Source organism: Spea bombifrons, chromosome 1, assembly GCF_027358695.1.
Source record: "Spea bombifrons isolate aSpeBom1 chromosome 1, aSpeBom1.2.pri, whole genome shotgun sequence".
NCBI lineage: Eukaryota > Metazoa > Chordata > Amphibia > Anura > Pelobatidae > Spea > Spea bombifrons.
The window spans coordinates 57,195,195-57,201,917 of NC_071087.1; positions in this window are offsets into that span (position 1 = coordinate 57,195,195).

Below are 6,723 nucleotides of genomic sequence, written 5' to 3' on the forward strand. Positions count from 1 at the left end.
AAACGTGCAGACATCCAGGTAGAGACAGAGGCGAGACAGTTAGTTACACAATCTAAAACAAAGGGAGAGAGTTCAGGAGAGGATAGATAGATCTGGGAGTCATCAGCTTAGAGATGGTATTGAAAGCCATAGGATGAGATTAGCTTGCCAAGTGAGGAAGAGTAAAGAGAGAACAGAAGTGGTCCTAAAACAGATCCTTGGGGTACCCCAACTTTATTTCCAGCAGCCTTTGTGAAATATGCAACCAAGTCTATCTGCTTTAGACATCCCATTTTAACAATATAATATGTACATATGGACTAGCCCCAGCACCCGGATTACACCCACAATATTTGCCCAGATTGCATCCATAGTATTTAACCAACACAAAGATAGCACCCACGGCGGTCTCCTTTCAGTGTCTCCAGTCTCTTTTGGCCAGGGCTCAGTCTGGCTCAGGCACACCCTTTTTTATTCTATAGCCTTTAGGCTCAAAACAGTAAGGGACAGACTGTCAAAATAAACACATTATTTTCTTACAAATACCTGCCTATAAACAGATACATGCATACACATTCACACTTGCCCTTACACATAAACACCCTGGCTTACAAGTGCTCTTGCAGGGAGACAGAGAGTTCTGTATAAACAGATCTCCCCAACCAGAAGTTGAAATCTGGGGCTTCAGCCCAGTAGCCCCCCAAAAATGTGATGCCACTGTCAATATGATCCCTAGGAGAATATAAACCATCAACTACAACCTTTTGCCTCTTACCACGCAATCATTGCCTTATCCATTCAACTATTTTAAAACCCAAACACTTACATTTATTTATAAGACGTCTATCAGGGACCGTGTCAGAACTGAAACCTAGATAGACCATCTACTGCTCTTTTCTATTCTATGATTTTAGTTACCCAGTCAAAAAAAATAATTATGTTATGATGTTTAAACCTGGCGCACATAATACTAAACCTGACTGGATCTGTATCACAATCACAGAAAATGTGCAGCTATATTGTGCCTATCGTCAAATGTTAATGTTAAGGGCTTTCCATCTTTCCTGTCCGTAGTGTTTCGTGGTTAATTGTTTTGTGTTTTGTTTTTTTTCTCCTCTGCTTGGACTCGTAACCCCATTTTCCTTCAGGAACACAAGGTATTTGATATAGCCTTTTGGACTGGAGTGACTTTGGATAATACAAGTGTAGGATTTCCATGATGCCCATGATGAACAATATGGATTTAGGTCACAGTGTAAACTTATAGGGTTAGATTCTTGATATAGGGAAAACATATTATTGCTATATTTATATGTTTATAACGTGGCTTCTCGTAGATAAATGCAAAGTTATGCACTTCAGGGTAAGGGATGCACAAGCAATGTATACCCTAAATGGTAGTGAATTAGGGATAACAACAAATGAGAAGGATTTGGGAATTGTTATAGACAACAAACTAGGCAACAATGTGCAATGTCAGTCAGCAGTTGCTAAGGCCAGTAAGGTATTGTCGTGTATAAACAGGGGCATCAATTTGCAGGATAAAAAGATAATCTTGCCCCTTTATAAATCAATGGTAAAGCCACACCTTGAATATGCTGTGCAATTTTGGGCACCTATTCTATAGAAGGATATCATAGCACTAGACAGGGTGCAGAGGCGGGCTACAAAATTAATAAAAGGAATGGAGCACTTTAGTTATGAAGAAAGGTTAACTAATTTAAATCTGTTTAGTTTAGAAAAACGGCGCCTCATAGGGGATATGATAGCATTATATAAATATATTCGGGGCCAATACAAACCATTGTGTGGAAATCTATTCATAAACAGGACCATGCATAGGACACGTGGTCATGCGTTCAGACTGGAAGAAAAGAGATTTAGACTAAAGCAGAGGAAAGGGTTTTTTTTACAGTTAGGACAATAAGGATGTGGAATTCTCTGCCTGCAGAGGTAGTTTTATCAGAGTCTGTAGAGACATTTAAACAGCAACTGGATGGATACTTGCAAAAACATAATATTCAGGGATATAATTTTAAAATTATTGTGAAACAGCTTCAGGATCCAAGGAGAAATCCGACTGCCATTCTGGGGTCAAGAAGGATTTTTTTCCCTAGTTTGTGCAAAATTGGAAAGAGCCACAACTGTTTTTTTGTCTTCTTCTTTTGGTTCAACAGCAAGAAATAAACAGATATAAGAAAGGCTGAACTTGATGGACGCATGTCTTTTTTCAGCCTAACTAACTATGTAACTATGTAACTTTGTACATGATAAATAACCAGCCAACATAAAACAAGTTCATAGTATATAGGTAGTATATAGATACAATTAATACAAACTCAGGATAGATAAGGTTACGAGTGACTTTGTAGCTAACGTCTATGTTCTGTACATTTTGCAATGCTAATGTCTGTTCCTGTTTTTAATATATTTAATTAATCCCTTCTAATCCCGTCTTCCTCCTGTTTGTTGGGTTTTAATCCTCAAAAAAAAAAAAGAACGGTGTCAAACACACCCTTCATTTTGAATGACCCTGAGGTTCTCCTGCTGTAATGTTAGAATCCTCCTATGAGGAGCTAGTTAAGGTAAAAAGAAACATACAATGCCACTTTTAATTAGATATAAAATTCCTTCTTTTTACATTGTTCAGCATAGCTTAATATGATTATGATTCACCATAATCATAAACATAATTTGTTTTGATAACTAATTTAGAGTTTCCTAATGTCTCAACTCTTCATATACGAATTAATTGCTGCCATCTTTAGTATGCGTAATGAATCTATGTTTAATGTTCTTACAGTAAACATATTAGAACCAGCTTATGACAGCAGTGACCTTCCTTTCCATAGTTCTTACATAGTTTCTAGCAGCCATTATACAAATGGGGGACAAGAATTAGGAGAGCTTCCAGCAAGAAACTAATATTTTTCTATTTTGTTCCCTATTTTTCCTATTGAACTTTGCTATCCATAGAGAACATGTTCCTTCACTTTTAAACCAAATATGCCACAAACAAGTACACTAATAAAAAAAAAATTACAAACAGTGATTTTATTAAATTAAAAAAATAATGCAAGGAGCTGTGTACATTAGGTAATTAATACAACACATATATACCATTTAATACCCTCTAAACTGTAGCCTAATTTTACATTTAATAATGTTTAGTTTTTTTATGCAAAATAATATAATGAATATTTAAATAATGGTAACAGATTAGATGGGTATGACCAGAAAAAAAAGATAGTAAGTATAATACATATATATATATATATATATATATATATATATATATATATATATATATATATTTTATATATATATATATACGCCAAAAAAAAATCAAATGATGACTTAAAGATTGGAAAAAAAAACTAGAATAGGAAAAACTAGTTGAATCTCAAAAGATTTGAAGATCTTAAAGTATCTCAAATGAGAAGCTCACCTTTAAAACCAAAATTAACATAATAAAAGAATGCATCTGTGATTATTTATGTGATTGGCTACACCTGAGGTCTCCACCCACTTTTGCTAAATAAAAGGAGTTGGTAACCTGTCTAAACCACAGTTCATTTTTTGCTTGATAAGAAACAAATCATGGAGAAAACCATTATTTTGGCAGATAATAGAAGAATTTCTATTTTCTTATTTATTTTTCCAGAATTCATTATTTGTGTAGTGAATGAGGAACAGCAAATCTATTTGAGCACAGGGGGGTTTGCTTTTCAAGGAATGGAAGAGAATGAGGATGAACTGGATGAATATTCCATCTTAAAATTGGGGTTAACATATGAGAGAGAGTCTTCAGATTTTGAAAAGGATTTTGCTCTCCCATCTTATGATTTCTTGTCTTCGGGTTCTGGGTATCAATCCAGTGACGACTCCTGTGAAGACAAGGAGCATATACTTTCTTCACAGGAGCATATACTGTGTCAGGAAAACCCTTACATTGATGATGAAAGTCCAGAAATCAATCCTTCCACATCTACCGAAGCAAACAATGTAAACCAGCAACCTGAGGATAAACCGTATGAGGGTCAAATGTCAAGAGGTAAGTGTCATTTAGTTCACGTACAATTTCAATGTTTAAATATAAATAAATTGTTTTGAAACATATATATTTTGTAACATAAGTATTAATGAATTTTGTCATTTCAGATGAATGCTTTACCGAGACAGAGACATTCGAGGAACCCAACAGTGAGTATTGTCAGCAGGAATTTGAAATAAGGAATAATTTAATTACCTATGGGGAAGAGATGGACCACCTCCAGTGGAATCAACTGTCACAGGACATTCTATTCATGTCTCCATACAACATCACCAATGATGAATTCCAAGAGCAGGAACATTGTTGTGGAAGATTATGTTGCTGTGGACAGACTGACACGTGGGGTAGCTCCTACTGTAGCTGTGGGTTATTGAAATGGTACTGCAACCGCCATAGATTTTATTCTGATTCACTACCTAACGGAATGGGTGGGTATTTCACAAATGTGGCATTCTCAACAAATGGACAACTAACCTATTCTAATGAAAGTTACGCAGAACACAACACTGACTCCGAAGACATGAGCATCTGGGGTAGTTCCTATTGCAGTTGTGGCTTGCTCAAGTGGTGCTGTGAGATTCACAGATTGTCAGAACAAAGGAAATAATAGTTAATTAATGTTTTTATGTAAATAAATGTTTTTTTTTACATTTGCCTAGTACTGTGGTATTTCCCTATATCATAGCTTTGTTGTGTGTATTATGTTATCCACACAGAACAGAAATATTGTATTTGTTTTTATAATGACTTATCAAGCAGTGTGCTGTAGCCTAGGCCAACGAGGATTAGGGTCCTCTGTGCACCACTGCTCCATAGGCAGGTTGAGCGGTCAGAGATTTCCCTTGTAAGGTTGGAGGGGTGGAAGATATCATACGTTCAGTGGGGAAAAAAATCAGCAAAGTAAACGTCCACTACAAATAATAGAATAAAGAATATGTTTAAACACGTTATCAACTAAGATTTCTAACAGTGCTGATGCATCATTGTCAGAGGAAAAGTGCAAAGAAAACAAAGACAAAAAGGTATCTGAAGAATAAACATAAACAGCTACAGGATTTACATAAAATCGGTTAAAAAAAAACCTGTGAGATTAAAAGTACAGTATTAGCATGAATTTGTTTCACATCATGAATTCTCAAGTATCTGTCAAATGTGTACACATACAGTCGCTATGCATGAAAAAAGCATATAAAAGTAAGTCCCCCAAAACAAGTGAGAAATAATCTAATCACAAACAACATTCATTATAGATCATCAGGGGAAAACATGGCTCCTTTGAATTTCCTGATATATATTACAATTCACATAACAAAAGGCATAAAGAAATGTAAAACATGGACATATGTAGATTTAATGCAAATGAAGGACAGAACAATGAATAGAAAGTGAACAGAGTAACTGTAGCCGCTGGTGCATCTTGTTATGCTAATTAACTGTTTATTTATATTCACTATTCCCATGAAAGAAATGGATAGAAGTGTCTATTTGTATTTCTTGATGGTTTTCTATGTTTAAAATAACTGAATCCATAGTATCCATTAGATATGTGGCAGTCAAAATCACAAAGTGGAAAGTGCACAGTTATGTGCATGAACCCAAAAGTGGCAAAGGATTTTCTGATATACCAACTTTTGGTTATTTGGTTTTGGTTGGGTGTGCGTAAAACTCTGACCGACACTGGAAATAGCTCTGTCGGGAACTCTGTGTTTCACTTTAATTGCACCCCTTCTGGGGAGACAACTTCATCCTTAAAAACTGGAATACACCCTGGGTTTACCTACATTTGATAAAGTTTGTGAGGTAACACTAGATGGAGGGTGGTAAAGTGGACCTGTGGTACCTTAGGGAGAACTATAAGTTCACCAGAGCTACGGACATGATGGAATAGATTCCAGGACTTCACAATGTCACACCTCGCTAGGGGATTGTGCAGTTTACCGACACTGCCCACAGAGCATTGTGGCAGAGGGGACATTGTGGCAGTGTCCTTTGGCACAGACCTTTGTCAGGGGAGGGCTGGCACTGTTAAATACTTAAATACTTAAATACACATTCTTACACATGCAGACATACAGATAGACACTCACTTTAAAACACACAACAAAACAAAGTTCTCAATCACACCTCACTCTATGACACGTTACCACACATCACACTTCACATCCTTACCTTGCCTAGACCATAGATTTCCTTTATCGCTGCTCACACATTGGGCAGAGACACAGTTGGCACACTGCAGACACAAGATAGTTTATTTCAAACATGTAGGTTATTGTGGCTCGAAGACTTTATGTCCCTTTTTTACCGCCCTCCAATTACCCTTTTTTGTAATAACTTGGAACGTTTTTTTTTTTATTTGGGGGGGGGTAAACTGTACCATACAATATATAATAGACTTGTGCACGCAGTATTTGGCACCCGGGGGTAATCCTTTATGTAGCGCCCCCTCACAAAAAAAAAAAATAATGTTGGCAAGAATATTTATTTCACAAATTGTTTTTACTATATGTCAACTGGAAAAAGAAATTATTAAATGATTAATTTAAATAAATAACATTTACTGAACAGATATGTTACACTATAATTCCCACCACTATATACTGAGCCAGACATTGACATAACCCCTATTACTATATACTAAGGTAGACATTGATGTGGTAGGCCTCTGCCCCTAAAACAGCCTGCATGTG